The 20,141-nt window shown below is 40.6% G+C and overlaps 1 protein-coding gene across 32 annotated transcripts in view; it reads right to left on the reverse strand.

The window, feature by feature from the left end:
• Positions 1–20,141, reverse strand: part of NFYC (nuclear transcription factor Y subunit gamma) — an 80,813-nt gene that overhangs the window by 42,392 nt on the left and 18,280 nt on the right. For 8 of the 32 annotated variants that reach the window (XM_028835399.2, XM_077962044.1, XM_028835356.2 and 5 more), the window contains exon 2: positions 6,775–6,872. The exons of 13 other annotated variants lie outside the window; for them this stretch is intronic. The gene's annotated coding sequence lies outside the window, so the exon portion shown is untranslated. Of the gene's footprint in view, positions 1–6,774; positions 6,873–14,239; positions 14,332–15,707; positions 15,910–20,141 lie in introns of all 32 variants that reach the window. 11 more of the 32 variants (XM_028835405.2, XM_015136605.3, XM_077962076.1 and 8 more) reach the window with 4 other exon arrangements.

Consider the following 20,141-nt stretch of genomic DNA (forward strand, 5'->3'; position numbering starts at 1 on the left):
GTCTAGACAGAAGATCAAACCAACCACAATATTCCTGTAAGCCAAAGCCTAATGCGGAGCAATGCCCTAACTCTCCTCAATTCTATGAAGGCTGAGAGAGGTGAGGAAGCTGCAAAAGAAAAGTTGGTTCATGAGGTTTAAGCAAAGAAGCCATTTCCGTAACATAAAAGTATAAGGTGAAACAGCAAGTGCTAACGAAGAAGCTGCAGCAAGTTATCCCGAAGATCTGCCTAGGGTAACTGATGCAACTGGCTACATTAAACAATAGAATTTCAGTGTAGACAAAATGGACTTTTACTGGAAGAAGATGCCATCAAGGACTTTCATAGCTAGAGGAGAAGTCAATGCCTGTTGAAGCCGATGCTCATTTACCATTCCAAAAATTCTAGGGCCCTTAAGAATTATACTAAATCTACTCTGCCTCTGCTCTATAAATGGAACAAAGCTTGGATGATAGCACATGTTTACAGCATGGTTCACTATTTTAAGTTCACTGTTGAGACCTACTGCTCAGAAAAAAAAGATTCCTTTCAAAATATTACTGCTCACTAACAATATACCTACCTGGTCATCCAAAAACTCTGATGGAGGCTGGGCACAGTGGCTCACGTCTGTAATCCCAGCACTTTGGGAGGCCGAGGTGGGCGGATAACCTGAGGTCAGGAGTTCTAGACCAGCTTGGCCAACATGGTGAAACCAGTCTCTACTAAAAATACAAAAATTAGCTGGGCATGATGGTGGGTACCTGTAACCCCAGCTACTCAGGAGGCTGAGATAGAAGAAAAGCTTAAACTCAGGAGGCAGAGGTTGCAGTGAGCCAAGATGGTACCACTGAACTCCAGCCTGGGTAGCAGAGTGAGACTCCATCTCAAAAAACAAATAACATTAATCTCCTTGTATAACTCCATCAGAGTTTTGTTTTGTGACAGTCTCGCTCTGTCGCCCAGGCTGGAGTGCAGTGGTGCCATCTCAGGTAACTGCAAACTCCGCCTTCTGGGTTCAAGCGATTCTCATGCCTCAGCCTCCCGAGTAGCTGGGATGGCAGGCATGCGCCACCACACCCAGCTAATTTTTCTAATTTTAGTAAAGATGGGGTTTTGCCATGTTGGCCACACTGGTCTCAAACTCCTGACTTCAAGTAAGCCTCCCGTCTCGGCCTCCCAAAGTGCTGGGATTACAGGCGTGAGCCATCACGCCCGGCCGAGATTAGTATTTTAATACCTACTAACACAATATCCATTCTGCAGCCCATGGATCAAAGAGTAATTTCAACATTCAAGTCTTATTATTGAAGAAATACATGGCTGGGCGCAGTGGCTCATGCCTATAATCCCAGCACTTTGGGAGGCCAAGGTAGAAGGATCACCCGAGGTGAGTAGTTTGAGACCATCCTGGCCAACATGATGAAACCCCATCTCTACTAAAAACACAAAAATTAGCCGGGCTTGGTGGTGCACGCCTGTAGTCCCAGCTATTCTAGAGGCCAAAGCATGAGGTTGCAGTGAGCCGAGATCACGCCACTGCACTCCAGCCTAGGTGACAGAGTGAGACTGTCTCAAAAATAATAACACTTCAGAAGGATACAACTGCCATAGACTGGGATTCCTCAGACAGATCTGAGTAAACTGAAAACCTTCTAGACAGGATTCACCATTTTAAATGCCATTAAGAATATTCATGGCAGGCCGGGCACAGTGGCTCATGCCTGTAATCCCAGCACTTTGGGAGGCCGGGGCGGGCAGATCACAAGGTCATGAGTTCGAGACCAGCTGGGTCAACATGGTGAAACCCTGTCTACTAAAAAAATACAAAACTTAGCTGGGCATGGTGGTGTGGCCTGTAATCCCAGCTACTAGGAAGGCTGAGGCAGGAGAATCGCTTGAACCCAGGAGGTGGAGGTTGCAGTGAGCCGAGATCACGCCACTGCACTCCAGCCTGGGTGACAGAGCAAGACTTCGTCTCAAAAAAAAAAAGAATATTCATGGCCAGGCACAGTGCCTCACACCTGTAATCCCAGAACTTTGGGAGGCCAAGGTGGGAGTACTGCTTTAGCTCAGGAGTTCAAAACCAGCCTGGGCAACATGGCAAAACCCTGTCTCTACAAAAAATACAAAAATTAGCTGGGTGTGGTGGCACATGCTTATAGTCCCAGCTACTCGGGAGGCTGAGGTAGGAGGATCACTTGAGCCTGGGAGGTCAGGGCTGCAATGAACCAAGATCGTGCTACTGTACTCCAGCCTGGGCAACAGAGTAAGACTCTGTCTCAAAAAAAAAAAAAAAAAAAAAAAAATTCAAAATTCGTGGGAGGAGGTCAAAATATAAACATTAACAGGAGTCTAAAGTTGATTCCAATCCTCCTGAATGATTTTGAGGGGTTCGAGGCTTCAGTGAAAGAAGTAACTGTTGATGTGGTAGAAACAGCAAGAGAACTGTAATTAGAAGTGGAGCCTGAGATGTGACTGGATTGCTGCAATTTCATGTAAAACTTTAACAGATGAAGAGTTGCTTCTTATAGAAGGCAAAGAATGTGATTTCTTGAAATGGAACCTACCTCCAGTGAAAATGCTATGAACATTAGAATATTATGTAAACTTAGTTCATAAAATAGTGGCAGGACTTGAGAGAACGAACTCCAATTCTGAAAGAAGCTCTACTCTAGGTAAAACGCTATCAAACAGAAAAGCATGCTACAGAGAAATCTTTCAGGAAAGGAAGAGTCAAGTGAAGCAACAAACTCCACTGCTGCCTTATTTTAAGAAATTGCCAGCCAGGCCCAGTGGCTCACGCCAGTAATCTCAGCACTTGGGGAGTCCAGGGCGAGAGGATCACTTGAGCCCAGGAGTTTGAGACCTCAAGATCAGTCTGGGCAACACAGCAGACCCTGTCTATACAAAAAAATATAGACAAAAATTAGCTGGGTGTGGTGGCATGTGTCTGCAGTCCCAGCTACTTGGGAGGGTGAGGTAGGAGGATGGCTTGAACCTGGGAGGCAGAGGTTGCAATCAGCCGAGATCATGACACTGTACTCCAGCCTGGGTGACAGAGTGAGACTCTCTCCCAAAAGAAAAAAAAAAAAAAAAAAAAAAACAGGCCAGATGCGGTGGCTCACGCCTGTAATCCCAGCACTTTGGGAGACTGTAATCCCAGCACTTTGGGAGACTGTAATCCCAGCACTTTGGGAGACCGAGGTGGGTGGATTACTTGACGTCAGGAGTTCAAGACCAGCCTGGCCAACATGGTGAAACCCGTCTCTACTAAAAATACAAAAATTAGCTGGGTGTGGGGGACCGGGGAGGGAGGGTTGCAGGGGGCTGCAATCCCAGCTACTCGGGAAGCTGAGGCAGGAGAACTGCTTGAGCCCAGGAGGCATAGGTTGCAGTGAGCTGAGATCACGCCACTGCACTCCAGCCTGGGCAACAGGAGTAAAACTCATCTCAAAAACAAAACAGAAAAACACACACACAGAAATTGCCAAAGCCACCCCAATCTTCGGCAACTACCACCCTAATCAGTCAGCAGCCATCATCATCAAGTCAAGACCCTCAAGCAGCAAAAGCTTATGACTTGCTGAAAGTTCAGATGGTAATTAGCATTTTTACCAATAAGATATTTTAAAATTAAGATATGTACATTTTTTAGACATAATGCTGTTGCACATTTAATAGACTACACTATAGCACAAACATAACTTCTATTTGCACTGGGAAACCAACAAATTTGTGTGACTCTCTTTATTATGATGTTAGTTTTATTGTATTTTGCTCTAGTGGCAGCACTATCACAAGCATTTTATGTTCCAGTACTGCTCAGGTATTTGTTGAGGTTAGTTCTAGGTTTCTTCATTTAAATGAGCTAAGGTTTGTAAGATGTTGTATTTTAAATGATGATGAGAGATACAGAGAAAGGAAGAATATTAATAAAAATAAATGGATGGATGAGGGACACGGGGGTAGGATTTATTTACTAACAGACAATTTGGTTTTTATGTTTACACAGATGGACCTTAGGACTTATGCCATTATCAATCACAATAGCTAAAAAGCATTTCTAGCCTTAAGAAAGCTTATACTCTCCAAAATAAAAACCAATCTAAAATTGAAAATTTCACAAGAAGAACTGGTCTGAAAATTAAAAGACCTATGTTTGTGTACTGGCCGCTTGCTGCCTACTAGCTGGTGGCCCTGGGTCAGTCACTCTACTAAGCCACTCCAGCAATGATGCATACTGAACACATTCCAAAGGGGTCTGGTGGTTTGGTAGGGAAGTCCTACACTTCACTACTTGAAGATGCAATAAATGAATGAATACAAGGGAAGGCAAAGTGACTAGAGAGAACAGAAGGTTCAATAGTCTCTGTTTAAACTCATCTAAAGTTTTTATATAGTCATGCAAGAAAGGACTACGCTTAGTGCCTGAAACCTTATTACTTACACACATAGCTGGGTACCAGCTGGTCATATTTACTGGCAGGCTACTGAATAGTCTTCACTACTATAATACAAGAATGAATAACATAGCTCTACTTCCCCAACTCTGATTAATGGCAAGTTTGACGTTTGAGGGTACATCTGTCTTAAGAAGAAGCCGCTTTTCAAAGTGCCTACTGGAAAACCATGCTTCCTAAAAGACTTAGGCTTGGAAGTGGCTGCACACTGCTCTCCCTAAAGATCTGTTCACAAGGACACATTTTCAAACTGGCAGAAGAGCCACTTTTCCTTCAAAAACAAAACTATTTTTCTATTTAGTATCTAGTATAATATAATCTTTGAAACAGGAGCCAGATCATAATATAGTTGTACTATAACTAGAAAAAAAATGAAGGCACAGCAACTGGTATAAACAATGAAAGTGATGGGAAGGCGTGAACAGAACATTTGAAAACTTATTTCTGTGGAACAGAAAATGATACATAACATCTTACTTCACACACATTCTTCCTCATCCTTTGAATGCTCAAACTTAAACCATCTCTGCATATATGACACCAATAAAACAAAAGCAGTATTTTGTATGATGGAGAAAAAAGATCAAGTATTTAGTGAAGTATTCTAAAGCAAGGAAGGGTCTAAAAACTATAGCTCACAGGCCACATCTGGCCTACAGCCTGTTTTTAGAAACAGTTTCACTGGAAGGCATCAACCCTAATTATTTATGTATTTATTTATTTTTAGATGAAGCCTCGGTCTGTCATACAGGCTGGAGTATAACAGCACGATCTTGGCTCACTGCAACCTCCACCTCCTGGGTTCAAGCGATTCTCTCACCTCAGCCTCCTAAGCAGCTGGAATTACAGGCACCTGCCATCACACCCAGTTAATTTTTGTATTTCTGAAGAGACAGGTTTCACCATGTTGACCAGGCTGGTCTTCAATTCCTGACCTTAAGTGATCTGCCCACCTCGGCCTCCCAAAATGCTGGGATTACAGGCGTGAGCCACCATGCCCAGCCCCTAATTAGTTTATATTGTCTATGGCTGCTCTCATGCTAAACAGTAGAGTTGAAGAGTTACAACAAAAATCATACAGCTGCAGAGCTTAAAATATCTGGACCTTTAAGGAAAAAGGTTCAGCCACATGTGGTAGCTCATGCCTCTAATCCCAGCACTCTGGGAGGCCAAGGCGGGAGGATCACTTGAACCCAGGAGTTTGAGATCAGCCTGGGCAACATAGTGAGACCCCCATCTCAACAGAAAATAAAAAATAAAAAATTAGCCAGGTATGGTGGCTCACACCTATAGTCCCAGCTACTCAGGAGGCTGAGGTAGGAGGATTGCTTGAGCCTGGGAGGTCAAGCCTGCAGAGAGCTATGATTGCGCCACCGCCGCACTCCAGCCTGAGCAGCAGAGCAAGACCCTGTCTCAAAAAAACAAAAAAAAAAAAGAAAAAGAAAAAGTTTCAGATAATATTCTGATCTTGTTTTAAAGCATTGTTAAGTGTTTTGTTTATCCCTGATTTACTGATGGGGAAACTGACACCAGAGGTTGAGAAGCTGGTCCTAGATCACACAACTGTTATTTAGCTCCCCTGCCTCCCTCACCTGTTCATCCTCAATTAGAACTAACCTGGGCCAGACCTGCTCTGCTGCATAGAAGAATCTGTTAGTCTCTCTGACCCTCCAGCCTAACGAGTAAATAAATCCTTGTAGGAAGAATGATGAGTAACTGGTTTTTCAGGCCTCGATCCCAAAAAGGAATTGTGACATGAGCTAGAGACAGAAAGAGTGCCTGTAGCCTAAGTTAAGTTGTATTCTAAAACAAAGCATCATTTTCTTACTAGGTCCTTTCTGAGATTCACAAATAGCCTCTTGCCCAGTTTCTGGCAGTATCTTGTGTTTGTGTGTCCAGCAGAGATAAGCAGTGTAATTCTGAAGAATGTTTCGAAGATGCCAACTTACGGGCTTTGGAGTTCATAAAAAAATGCCACATACATCATCCTCAATTGAGCCTTATTTAGCTCAGTGATACATTTATCAATATTATTCCAATTTTATAGATAAGGTTGATGGTTAGGTATCAAGTTACTTGCTCAAGATCACAATACAATAAGTGATAGAGTCAAAATGCAAAAGCTCTAAAATTCTGTCTTAATTTATTATAACTTGCTCATTCCCACTTTTTGCACTATTTAAGCTCTGTCACTCTTTTTTCTTTTCTGTTTTATCCTTCCCCTTTGCATGTCTCTAGGCGGGTTAGCAGCACCTTTGAATACTCAGCTGTGAACAGTTGGGGGCACTAAAGCACAAGGTAAACACATAAATAAATAAAACGTATTGGACCTGGGGGTTCTTAGCTCTCTGGTGAACTGTGATCTTGAGCAAATTTCTTAACTTCTTAGAAACTTCTCTATCATCTACAGCAATATCCCACAGGGCAGCTGAAACACACAAATGGTAAAACACATGTTAGAAGGCCTCAAAAAATAGCAAGATTCATACAAATGCCAGATGGCATCATATCATCATGACTGCTCGAAGCTGGACAAGATACCAACTACTGGTCTGAAGAGTCCCAGATATGGTACCAAGACTAAAGACCAACTAGCTTCTTTTTCTCTATAATTTAGACTACTTACTTTGTTTTTAACCTATTTCTTTAAAAAGCCTAGTTTCAGATGCATGGAAATACATATTAAAATAGAGAAAGATGCTCTCCTATCTCTTTTATAAACACAAAATAATTTTTAAAGCCCTTTAAACTATTAAATTTGGAACAAATGTACTAGTTCCAAAAAAGCAAAGAACTCAAGCTGAAAATGGGAATGAGCCAAATTTAAATCCCTGGGAGTGTCAATGATCAACAGCTATACTAGGTTTTCTCTCCACACTAATCCAAAAACATATTAAAAATTTTTTTAATTTTTACTTATTTATTTTTTATTATTTACTTATTTTGAGATGGAGTCTCCCTCCATTCCCCAGGCTGGAATGCAGTAGCACGATCTTGGCTCACTGCAAGCTCCGCCTCCTGGGTCCACACCATTCTCCTGCCTCAGCCTCCAGAGGAGATGGGACCACAGGCGCCCACCACCACATCTGGCTAATTTTTTTGTATTTTTAGTAGAGACAGGGTTTTACTGTGTTAGCCAGGATGGTCTCGGTCTCCTGACCTCATGATCCGTCCGCCTCGGCCTCCCAAAGTGCTGGGAGTACAGGCATGAGCCACCGCGCCCAGCCTTAAATTCTTAGAATATGTCTCCTTGGGCTGGGAATGGTGGCTCATGCCTGTAATCTCAGCACTTTGGAGGTCGAAGCAGGAGGATCGCTTGAGCCCAGGAGTTCAAGATCAGCCCGGGAAACATAGCAAGACCTTGACTCTACAAAAAAGAAAAAACAAAAACAAAAACAAAAATTAGTCTGTGTGGTGGCACACATCTGTAGCTCCTGCTACTCAGGAGGCTGGGGCAAGAGGATCACTTGACCCGAGGAGCTGGGAGACTGCAATGAGCCATGATCGCACCACTGCACTTCAGCCTGGGCAACAGAGTGAGACCCTATCTCAAAAAAAAACAAAAAAGCCCCACAACCACCACCATCTCCTTGGATACCTCAGAATTCCACAAGCTAGGAGTATGTGCCTGTTTTGTCTTGTGAAAGGAATCTTGTTTATATTAGAGGGTAGAGGGAACCTGGAGTCCAGGCAGCTCCCCACTCAACCTGGCCCCATCGTCCAAGCAAAAGATTCTGTTTGGAGCTCTAAAGAGAGCTCCACCCACTTCCCTCTATATCCAATATCCTGAAGTGAACATGAAGGAAACATGTTCTGGAAAACCGGAATTTCTCAGACTATTTCATGGATTGAAACCAATGTTTAAGGCTCTTCTGCAACAGCACTGATAAGAAGCTTGCCTTTACAGTACAACTGTAAAGAAATTCAATACTGTCTACACATTCACTCATCAGTGATGACTATTTTTTTTTCTCCCCAAGAAACCATTCCCGGCACACAATCAAATCTATTTCTCTAATTAGCATATTCACTTGCTTCAGACTTGTGTAACATATTCTTTTTTAAGGGGCATATTATTTTTTAAGCTTAAAATTTTCATGTTCCTATTTTTTCCCCAGTTTGTCTTACATAATCATTTTGTTTCTGACACATCCTCAATGCAAACGTGCCTTGCACATAGTGGGGATTCAATCCACATTTACTGAATGAAAAACACAGGTTCCTCAAGAACTTTAAAAAAAATTTTTTTTAACAGTGTCTTGCTCTGTTGCCCAGGCTGGAGTGCAGTGGCATGATCATGGTTCACTGAAGCCTCAACCTCCTGGGTTCAAGCGATCCTCCCCTGCTCAGCCTCCTGAGTAGCAGGGACTACAGGTGCTTGCCACCATACCTGGCTAATTTTTAAAATTTTCTGTAAAGACAGGGTCTTGCTATCTTGCCCAGGCTGGTCTCAAACTCCTGGCCTCAAGTGATCCTCTCACGTTGGCCTGCCAAACTGCTGGAATTACAGACGTGAGCCACCATGCACGGACAAGAACTATTTTAAGACCCCAAGTATCCTTGGCCTCATTCTAGGTGCTTTTCTTTTAAACTGGCAAATGGGAAAATTCCTTAAGTACCTATGCTCAGTTGTGCAGTAACCTTTGTGCAGTAATCCAATGGAAGAGCCACAAGAGTGGGGATGGAGAAAAACTTGTTCTACTTTGGAAAATGTAGCACAAATGTAGACAATTATCTAATCATAAGCTCCACTGAAAAACAGAAGATTGTGCTGGTGAGTTAATACATCTGAAAACCAGGGGGGTGGGGGGACAGGAGAAGGCAGAAAATTGTCAATTAAAAACCTAGAGGGCGTTATAAGAATGTCAATATGAGCTTGGCTGTATTGATTTGGCTGTCTGGATTCTGCTCATTCAGACACACTGTGAATTATTCCCTCTGCTTAGTGTCTTTTATCATTGATTTAAATGTTTAAAAGAGGAGAAGAAAGAAAGGAAAAGGACATGAAACGAGACAAATCTTCCAAGCCAACCAAATCCTAAATCTCTTACCTTCATGTATACAGCTGTCAGGAACTGAGAACATAAAGATCACTTCAAAGAGTGCAAAGTGACTGAGATAGTTATGCTAATCTCTTACATTTGTACATACTTTATACTTTTTAAAGTAGTTTCACATTATTTTATGTGTTTTTCACCATAAACACGTAAGATAAGCAACACAGGTTCAAATATTCCCATCTGACAAATAAAGATACTTTATTCAGGTAGACTGAGGAACTTGGCAGAAGTCACCAGGATAAGTATATGCCACAGCTGAAATTAAAATCCATGTCTTCTGATTCTCAATTCTGTGCTCTTTCATTAAATCATCTCCTTCTACTTTAGAATTGATAACAATAGAAAACTCAAAACTTAAGAACCTACAGCTTTTCTCAGCCTGGAACACAAATCCACCAGGCCTTTTTACCTTTAGTTTTCCTGATCACTCTCCTGAAAAAAGTACTCCAAAAAAAATCAAGATACCAGATTCTTACACATTTCAAAGTAGAAAGCTTAAACAAGAAAGCTTAAGGTTTTCAAGCTTGTTAAACTGCAGTTGCATCAGAGGAGTGGGACTAGGCCATCTAGTTACCAAACAAGAGTGGAGATAGAAAGGATCAAGTTCACTTTCTGGGGGCCTGGTGATGGGAAGTCACTCTATTCTTTCACTATAATTCAGAAGAAGAGCCTTAGCCCAGCCCCCTTTACTGGAGATGTTTTCATAGCTACCCACTTATATGAGGAATCACCTGGCTAAATTCTATGCAGTGTTTCAAAATTATAGCTATCGCTACATTATGAACATGGTGATAAAGTTATCTTATTCAGCCATTCCTCCAAGAAATCAGAATTCCTTTGTTCCACCTCACTAGGGGTAAGCAAGGATTATAAATCATAGCTAGGAAATTTAAAGCAACTGATTATTTAACAACACCACGGGCCAGGCGCGGTGGTTCACCCCTGTAATCCCAGCACTTTGGGAGGCCAAGGCGGGCAGATCACGAGGTCATAAGATCAAGACTATCTGTCCAATATGGTGAAACTCCATTTTCTAGTAAATACAAAAATTAGCTGGGCATGGTGGTGGGCACCTGTAGTCCCAGCTACTCAGGAGGCTGCGACAGAAGAATAGCTTGAACCCGGGAGGCCGAGGTTGCAGTGAGCCAAGATCGCGCCACCGCACTCCAGCCAGGCGACAGAGCGAGAGACTCCGTCTCAAAAAGAAAAAAAAGAACACAATGATTCATCTAAAAATATTGATCTCTGTGGCTCAAGATGAGAACCCAAATTTGGGAGCTGCCTCAATACATACCACAAAGTGTGTACTTGCATAGCTAAGGAACACCACAGAACACCTAATACAATTCTAACCACATATCTATTTGGAAAAAAATTCTTCAACTACTTATCTAACCTTAGTGAATTTAGGATTCATTAAAGACGATTTCCCAAAAACACTAGTAGTGCTCAATTGTATCTATCTACTTGTACTACGCTTTGTTCCAAAAAGTGACTGTGTTCACCTATTTTGACAAACACTTTAAAGGTAATTCAATTTGACTGTATGTTTGCTCCCTTTATGATTAGCCTGATAAGTAGTCTATAATATGAGAGTCGATGAGAACTCTGGGAAAGTTCTGTGCTTTTCAAGGGAGAAGCAAGTATAGAAAAAGGGAAGGTAGGAGGAAAAATTAGTCCCCTAAGATGGACACAGCTATAGACTCTTTTTCATATACAGTAAGAAAGTGCAGGCGTGGTGGCGGGCGCCTGTAGTCCCAGCTACTTGGGAGGCTGAGGCGGGAGAATGGCATGAACCCGGGAGGCGGAGCTTGCAGTGAGCCCAGATCACGCCACTGCACTCCAGCCTGGGAGACACAGCGAGACTCCATCTCAAAAAAAAAGAAAGTGCAGTATAAACAGCAAAAGCCTCTGTCATTAGGCTCTGTCTTCCATTTTGTCACCCTCAAAATGGGGGATGATAATCATCTATCCTACTTACATTAGGTAAATACCAAACAAGAGAATGAGTATGAAATCACTTCACTAACTATAAAGTACTATGCTTCATATAAACACCACATACTATTACATTGCTTAACCACCTTTAAGGGGAGCTTCATGGGCATCTGGACAATGAATTTCCAAGAGGAAAATAATCATGGAGTTCAGATTATAAAAAATGAGGTAAAATGGCTGGAAATTTACCACTATTTCTCTAGTGAAAAGTTTCTTATTGCCTTTATTTTAGATTAAGGATAATTACAACATACGCAGCCTAGAAACTAAATATAGGTGCCTTATATTAAAAATTCTGCTAAATCCTACAGATGAGGCTAGTCCCATTCCTGGTAATTAATTTTGTGTGCTGCTCATTGGTGCTATAATGATCATGTGGGCTATAAATTACTTGCTCAGCAAATGCTGCCAAATTTCTACATATGTATTTTTGGTCAGCTTCATGCAGGATGCTGCCATTTGAGATTTTACAAAGCTAAAACCAGTAAGATTAAGCCCAATGCAACTCAGAAAATAAAATGTAGTCTTTGTACCGAATGGAGATGTGGTATATGTACTAATCTCAAGGAAATATTTGTACATCTTTAAAGCAAGTGAAAGTCACCAGATTCTAAGGCAGTATTTCTAGTCTTTTACTTATCAAGGCACACACAGAAAGTGTTAATATTAGCTTCTCGAATATTTAACCTATGAGCTGATACTGATGCCCTCATTTAGTTGAACTTGTCACAAGACCATGTATTACATATGGTGCTCCAAGTACTGCAAGGAAGATGTAGGCTAACAACAAAATCTTTACCTTGTTGTATACGCCTGGATTAAGGGGAGTTACAGATATTCTCTATTTTTACTAAACTAATACTAAAAAACTGAGCAAGTAACTTTTTGGAGTAAAGAATATTAATTCATACATGGGAACTGCACACTCAGACAACAGGAGTGTACAACCAAAAAAAGCTTAGAGAACAGTGACCTAGAGAACTCTACCATGCTCATTTCTGGATTTCTCAACTTTAGAGTCAGACCTTTTTTGTGCTTCCATCTTTGACATGTAGCACTAGTCTTCTGTCAATTCTCTTTCTTGATTCTCTCCTGTTTGTCCCTTAGGTTCAGTTACAATCTTTATGAGCCTAAATTCCAAATATACATTACCAATTTTGATATTTCTCCAAAGCTTCATTCACTTCTGCATACACTGAACATCTACAACCGGAAAGCTGGACATCTACAACTTGGACATCTACAACCAGAAAGCTACCCAGAAGTGAAATTCCACATGCCCCAAATCAAATCTATCTTCTTTTCCCCCCAAACTTGCTCTTCCTGAGTTTCTGTTTCTATCCTCCAGTCACCCAGACTTGAAACCTCAGTATCATTTTGCACTTTTTCTCCTCTGTTGTTCAATTCTAATCAGCTGCTAAATTCTATAGTAGCAGGGTCCAGCAGTGTCCATCTCCTGAACTTTCTTCATACTACCACTATCTCTGTTCAGACCTTCATCGCCTCTATGTAATAAAAATGATGATAGCCAATGCTCATTAGGAGTTACTGTGTGCCAGGTACAATTCTAAGCCCTTTATGTTACAACCTATTTTAAACTTAATAATCCTATAAAGGTTGTGAACCTAAGATGTGTAATAAATCTTATAAAAGCGCAGCTCTCATAACGCCACATCACTCTACTACTCCAGATTTCCAATGGTCACCAATGTCAAGCAGAGACTGTTCAAATTTCTTAGCCTGTCAAACAAGGCCCTTCAACATCTGACCCAACTTACTTCTCCATACGTCTTTCTTTTACCACTCCTTCCTGTCCTTAACTCATCTCTTTATGCTCTAAGCAGTTGGCCATTTACTGCTCTCTTTAACCCAAGATGTACTTTTTGAATCATGATCTTACTCTTGTTGCTCCCAACGCCTGGAATGCCCTTGTCCCTACCTCCCTGAGTCCACATCCAGTTAAATAGTTTCCCTTCAACTAAGCCAAGGTCTCCCCTCTTCTGAATTGTGTATTTTGCTTGTTCTTTCCGTATCAGTTTCTAATACTTGATAAACATCATCAGTCTCAGAGTAAAATTTTATTTGTATACCTTTTTAAACTCTCCACAAAAAAGACACGCATGCATGGTGAATTGGTGAAAGGAAGTGTAAAAAGCATCCAACTTTAGCATTTCCTTGAAGGTAAGAACTATATAGCTTAGATAAACAGAAGACAATTTCATTTTATCTGGATACTTTCAATCAAGCAGGTCTTCCCTTTAGTTTTCTATGTAATTGAAACTATGGAAACAGACCAAAACCGTAGTACTTCCAAGAAGAAAGGATAACCAAGTGAATTCGCGCTGCTATTTGCTGTGGTTATTTTAGTCTTCTTTCTTTGAACTAAGGAACACAAGGTCACAATGTTATGCCATTTTAAAGTTAAACATTTACTATCTTTTTCTTTAGTTCTTCCTCTATACTGGAATTTAACTTCATTCCTTATCCTTTGATTGCCCATTTTCACCACAGGTTCTAGACTGTAATTTAATTTAGAATAAATACTGTAAGTAGAGAAAAACTTTTGATCAATTACTGAATAGCGGGGTCTGACTTTGGGATCCCAAAGGGAGAGACAAGAAGATAAGAGTGATAACACAAATAGAATCTGACCACGTTATAAAGAGTTGAGCCCCAATATTGAGGTAGCAGAAAGAACAGATTAAAAAGAAAACTAGCCAGGCACAGATGCTCACACCTGTAAATGCCAGTGCTTTTGAGGCTAAGGTAGAAGGATCCTTTGAGGCCAGGAGTTCGAGACCAGCCAGGGAAAATAATGAGACTCCATCTCTACAAAAAAAAAAAAAAATTGGTTTTTGTTTGTCTGTTTTTCTTGAGACAGAGTCTCACTCTGTTGCCCAGGCTGGAGTGCAGTGGCACTATCATGGCTCACTGCAACCTCCCGGTTCAAGCAATTCTTGTGCCTCACCCTCCTGAGAAGATGGGACTAGGCCCGGATAATTTTGGTGTTATTTTAGTAAGGGCTGGGTTTCACCATGTTGTCCAGGCTGGTCTCAAACTCCTGACCTCAAGTGATCCACCCGCCTTGGCCTCCCAAAGTGCTGGGATTACAGGCATGATCCACCACACCCAGTCAAAATTTTTTTTTTTTTTTGAGACGGAGTTTCACTTTGTTGCCCAGGCTGGAGTGCAGTGGCGCCATCTCGGCTCACTGCAAGCTCCACCTCCTGGGTTCACGCCATTCTCCTGCCTCAGCCTCCCGAGTAGCTGGGACTACAGGAGCCCGCCACCACGCCCGGCTAATTTTTTGTATTTTTAGTAGAGATACGATTTCACCGTGTTAGCCAGTATGGTCTTGATCTCCTGACCTCATGATCTGCCTGCCTTGGCCTCCCAAAGTGCTGGGATTATAGGCGTGAGCCATTGTGCCCAGCCCTCAAAATTTTTTTTTTAATTAGCCAGGCCTAGTAGCATGCATCTGTAGTCCCAGCTACTTGGAGGCTGAAGTGCGAGGACTGCTTAAGCCCAGGAGTTTAAGGTTGCAGTGATCTATGATTACACCATTACACTATACCCTCTAGCCTGGGTGACAGAGCAAGACCTTAGTCTCCAAAAAAAAGAAAGAAAACTAAACTTCTGGGAAATGCAGACATGAAGTATAGTCTATCCAGCTATGTCTATCATAATTTTCAGTCAGTATATTTTAGGACTTAAATATTATATAACTTACATCATTCAAGCCCTCACTCTTTCAATGAACTATAACTTTTGTCTAAACATATGAAGGTCATCACCTTCAGAAAAATTAAAAATGTTAAAGTATATCATGGTCTATCAAAGAATATAAAGATAAGAACAAAAACCACTCAACCATACACAAGCACATACACACATAATACCACTTTGCTGATGGGAAAGAGTCAAGTCAGCATAGTTAAGATATTATTTTGGGTGTCTATAAACAATGATTCCTATTTCCGTCTTCTCAAATGCTTAAAATGACCCTGGAATCTGTGTTTATTAAATACAGGTTAGCTTGTGGACTCACTTTAAGAGCCAGGGACAAACTTATTTGGGAATCAGCTCGTTCTTGAAATGTAGTAACAAAAAACAAAAACAATAAACACTAACTGGCATGCAGGTCATGTGTTTGTATACCCTAACTTCTTCATAATGCATAACAGTAACCCGGCTCTCTGGAATACCTCACAGGTGAGCACCATTAGCTTCCTAGCTGGTTCTCAGCTTTCTGAATAAGCAACTGGCTGAGGCAAGGTATCTTCAGATCCCAAAGGGACACTAAATCTGCTGCAGCAGACTTTCTAACCAACATACTTCAGGTAAAGACTTCTGAACCTCTTCCATGGCCCATTTTCTCTCTGTTCCTTCTATATCCAAACAGCAAACCTATACAGAAGTGCCAAAAGGAAAAGAAACATGAAAAATAAAAAGTGAAAACAACCTAGAGGAATAAAAGAAACGTGCAACAAATTGAGTGGGAGTCAAATCTCCAAACTTGTACAGGCCTGTTCCTAAAAAGCTGAAAGACTTGGATTAGGGCACCTGAACTTACTGGGCCTCAATTTCCCCACTTTACAAGAAGGGAACTAGACTAGATCTCTAAGTGATTCCTATCAGCCTAACTTAGACATATTCAAACTCTGTATGCATATATTATCAGTAATAAGAATAGGCAAAAATCATTCCATTCATGAAGATAGCCATGTTCAGCTTTTATACATTTTTTGGGTTACTGAAGCCCCCACAAAAGTATTTAGCTTCTTTAAGAAGGAGACCTCATCTTGTTTTAAAAACAAAAGCCCAAAGTGACCACAGTTGCTGTTTTTAAACCTACACATCCCTGGAACTGGAATTTTATTTGGTAAAGTCAATATCAATTTTGCCAAACCTCATTCTGTCTGAATATGACTCTTTCAAAGCACAGATAGGAAGCAGACACCAATGCTGACTGACCATAGGCCTGAGAGGAAGTGACTTAATAGGACAGGAAATCAAACATCACAAAATATCAACCCCACCCGGGGGGGGGGGGAAGGAAGTCCTAAAAATAGATGACACTGGGCATGTAGACTAGATTAAAAAGAAATCTCCATGAGTTTCCACCAATTATGTTAGAAAGTATCTCACAGTAGGTATTAACTGTGTGAAATTTACATTAGATTTTTGATAAGCGATCAATTATTTCTTATTTTAAAAGTGTTCATCCCACAATTGGGCACAGTGACTCACACCTGTAATCCCAGCGCTTGTAATCCCAGCACTTTGGGAGGCCAAGGCAACAGGATCACTTGAGCCCAGGAGTGTGAGATCAGCCTGGGCAGCAAATCAAAACCCCGTCTCTATTAAAAAAAAAAAAAAAAAAAAAATTGGGCACAGTGGCACATGCCTGTAGTACCAGCTACTCAGGAGGCTGAGGTAGGAGGATTGCTTGAGCCCAGGAGGTGGAGGCTGCAGTGGGTCATGATCATGCCACGGCTCTTCAGCCTGGCATATTAGCCTGGGCAACAGAGCAAGACCCTGTCTGGGGAAAAAAAAAAAAAAAAAAAGGCATTCATCCCAACATTTATTTGCTTACTATATATACTGCAGGCTATACCTACCTCCCATGCTTGAAAACTGACATGATAATCACAAAGCAAACAAAAAAAAATAGTTCCAGTTTACTTTATAAATATTTGGTATACAAACTAAAAATAACCCCTGCTTGGTAAACATCTGCAACCATTACAACTTACCTGCATTATAATGCAAATCTCATAATGCAAACTGAACAGGCTTCCAGATTTTATTCTGACAGGTTCCTAAATCTAATAAGAGTTTTTTAAAAAATCAGCATACCCATTTCACCTTATTCTGAGAGGTTCTTAAATTTTGACAAAGGGGTTAAAATTCTTTCACAGGAATCTTTCACAGTAAAGGATGGTCTCAACGTATGCATTAAATAAATAGGGTCATGTCAGCATAAACAGGAATATGCAGGTGAAGGCAGTTTAAAAAGACATGTGTCAGGTTTAAACTAACTCCTTTTTAAAAATATTAAAATACTGGCATTTTTTTCTTTGATGCCACACCTATCTTCATAAAGGTTTCATCCCCCAAACAGTCTGGATTAGTAACAACTAATATTACGTAGTTCTTCACAATTTGCAAAGTACTTTGACACACATGATCTCATTCAGGACTCACCACTAAATAAGACACTATTTTTAGGTCCCATTTTTACATGTGAGGAAGCTAACACTAAATGGCTGACTTGCCCAAACTACAAAGCTGGTGATAAAGGTGACTAGGGCTTGAACACAGATCTCTTGACTTTAAATGGTCTGTACCATACCGCCTCAAACATTGTGATCAGAGTAAATAAATGTTGACATCTCTAGACCCTATCTAAGCCTCCCCCACTTACACACACAGCCACCCATGGTCCAAATTACAGTTAGCTCTCTAGAAGGTCTTTGCTCTTTCTGGAAGCAAAGTTTTCTTCATTTGTCTAGTAAACATCTATCTGGCTAAGGTGTTAAACACCATTTGACATACACTAGAAAATAACTTAGTCATCAAAGGTTTTGCACAGGCATGCCCATGTGCATTTTTCCAGGTAGTGGGTCAGATTCTCAAAGAGTCTATGATCCAAAAATGGTGAAGAACCTCGGCGAGAGGCAGTGACTGGGTGTCTTTCCAAGAAGCCAAATCCACCAAGTTCTCAAGTTTATGGTTTACCTCATACTGTACCACACCTTCACTTTTGCCTCCCCTGCTACAGGCCTTCTTGTAGGGCCAACAGGGTCAAGACAGTACCTACAACTGTTTTTAAAATCATATATAAAACCTGGAACAACTGATAACATATAAATAATCAATGACTTTAAAAAAGTAAATTTAAATCAAAGTAGTACCTCTTAAAATGTAATCCTTAACACATACTTCTTTATCTTAGGACTTAAATTCCCAGAATGAACATTTTCTTCTTATAAGCATTCCAATTCCCCAAAACTTTCACAAATACAACTACTCTGAACTCCTAAAATACTATTCCTTCACTAAGAACCCTCTAGATTACAAAGAAGACACGGTAGCATGCAAGGAATTCTGAATCTGTTAGGCAGTTCACTCAGCTATCATACCAAAAGAATTTAGAATTTTTTGCTGGGGGGAGGGAAGTAAAAAGAGTGGGAGAGAGAATGAATGCAGCCCTATTGTCTTATTCCCTGAAAACTCCTAATTTGAATCTATAACATATTCCTACTAACCACTCGACTTGAATATCAGAAGTACAGTCTCTTTTCATCTTAAATAGAGCTTTTCAGTCCAAATCTGTATAAACAAACTTTGTCCTTCAATCTTTCAACTCCCCGGCAGTTTTTCAAGGTCACTTTTGAAAGCAACGACAGAGGCCTGCATCTAGAACTTTGACTTGCTATATCATTCCAACTCCAAGAGCCCCAAATCTAAATCCTATCAGTCCTCTCAGGTAAATCCTTTATTACAGGGGAAGCTAAGGAAGGCAAATCAACACCCTTGAAACTTCTCCTCTAATAGGGCCTGCTCCTTTTCCCTACCCAGAGACTAAGTGCTGCTGGCTCACGGCTCCACACTGAGTCTGCTGCAGAAATGTTCCAATGACCTTCATTCCGTATTTGCAAATAAAAAGAAAACAAAGAATTGCATTTTAAAATCAGGTGTATTATAGATTTTAGTACGTGGGATTCAAGATTTCACTGTTCATAATAACTGGCCGGTTACTGATTAGCAACCTACGTTAGCTTTGTACCCCTAAAGAGAAATATATATATATATATATATATATATATATATATATATATATCAAGGGCAAAAGATAGGGTGCCTATACTCTTAACTTTCCTATTCATAAACTGCAGGATTTAAAATATTTAATACGGAAAAATGAAAAGCACTTTGCTCATATCATTTTAAAGAACTAAATCAACACCTGACAAAACGTGTGAAATCTATGGAAAAAGATTTGCTCTTGTCACTGTCAATATAAGTGAAGATGTTTCTAACCAGCATTCTAAGCTAAAATGTGCATTAAAAACAAAGACTGTTACTACATTAATTAGTACTTATTAGAATCTAGAGGTAGACAGGTAAATCAAGAAAGTTATGGGAAAATTTCACACTGGCATGTGGGCCTTCACCATTAGAACCTGCAGCAGTGCAAATCATATTTTCACACAAATTTCTAACAGCAACGTGTCGCTTCCATATCTGAAAACACAGATGTCAACAAAGTGCGTGGAAACAGAAAAACTCTCACAACAACTCAGCTTATTCCATAGGAAAGCTTCAGTGCACTTGAACAAAGGAAAATTATTTGGAAAACAGTTAAGTTTACCCAATGCAAACAGAAAAGTGTTTTGCTTCTGTGTGCCCCTGAAAAATGATTAGCCTTTCTCCATGTACCTGATCCTGTCGATAGTCAACTAGGAAAGAAATCCTAGTTGAAGGACATGCAAAATCTAAACACAGCAAGGTATTCTAGGTGCACCAAAAGGTATGCATGGAATGTAAAGTGGCCATTTTCTGAACAGTGCAACTTGTCTACACTCTCTGAAGCTAAACAGTTTCTATCATTTCAACACAGAACAAAGAATTAA

Source organism: Macaca mulatta, chromosome 1, assembly GCF_049350105.2.
Source record: "Macaca mulatta isolate MMU2019108-1 chromosome 1, T2T-MMU8v2.0, whole genome shotgun sequence".
Lineage (NCBI taxonomy): Eukaryota > Metazoa > Chordata > Mammalia > Primates > Cercopithecidae > Macaca > Macaca mulatta.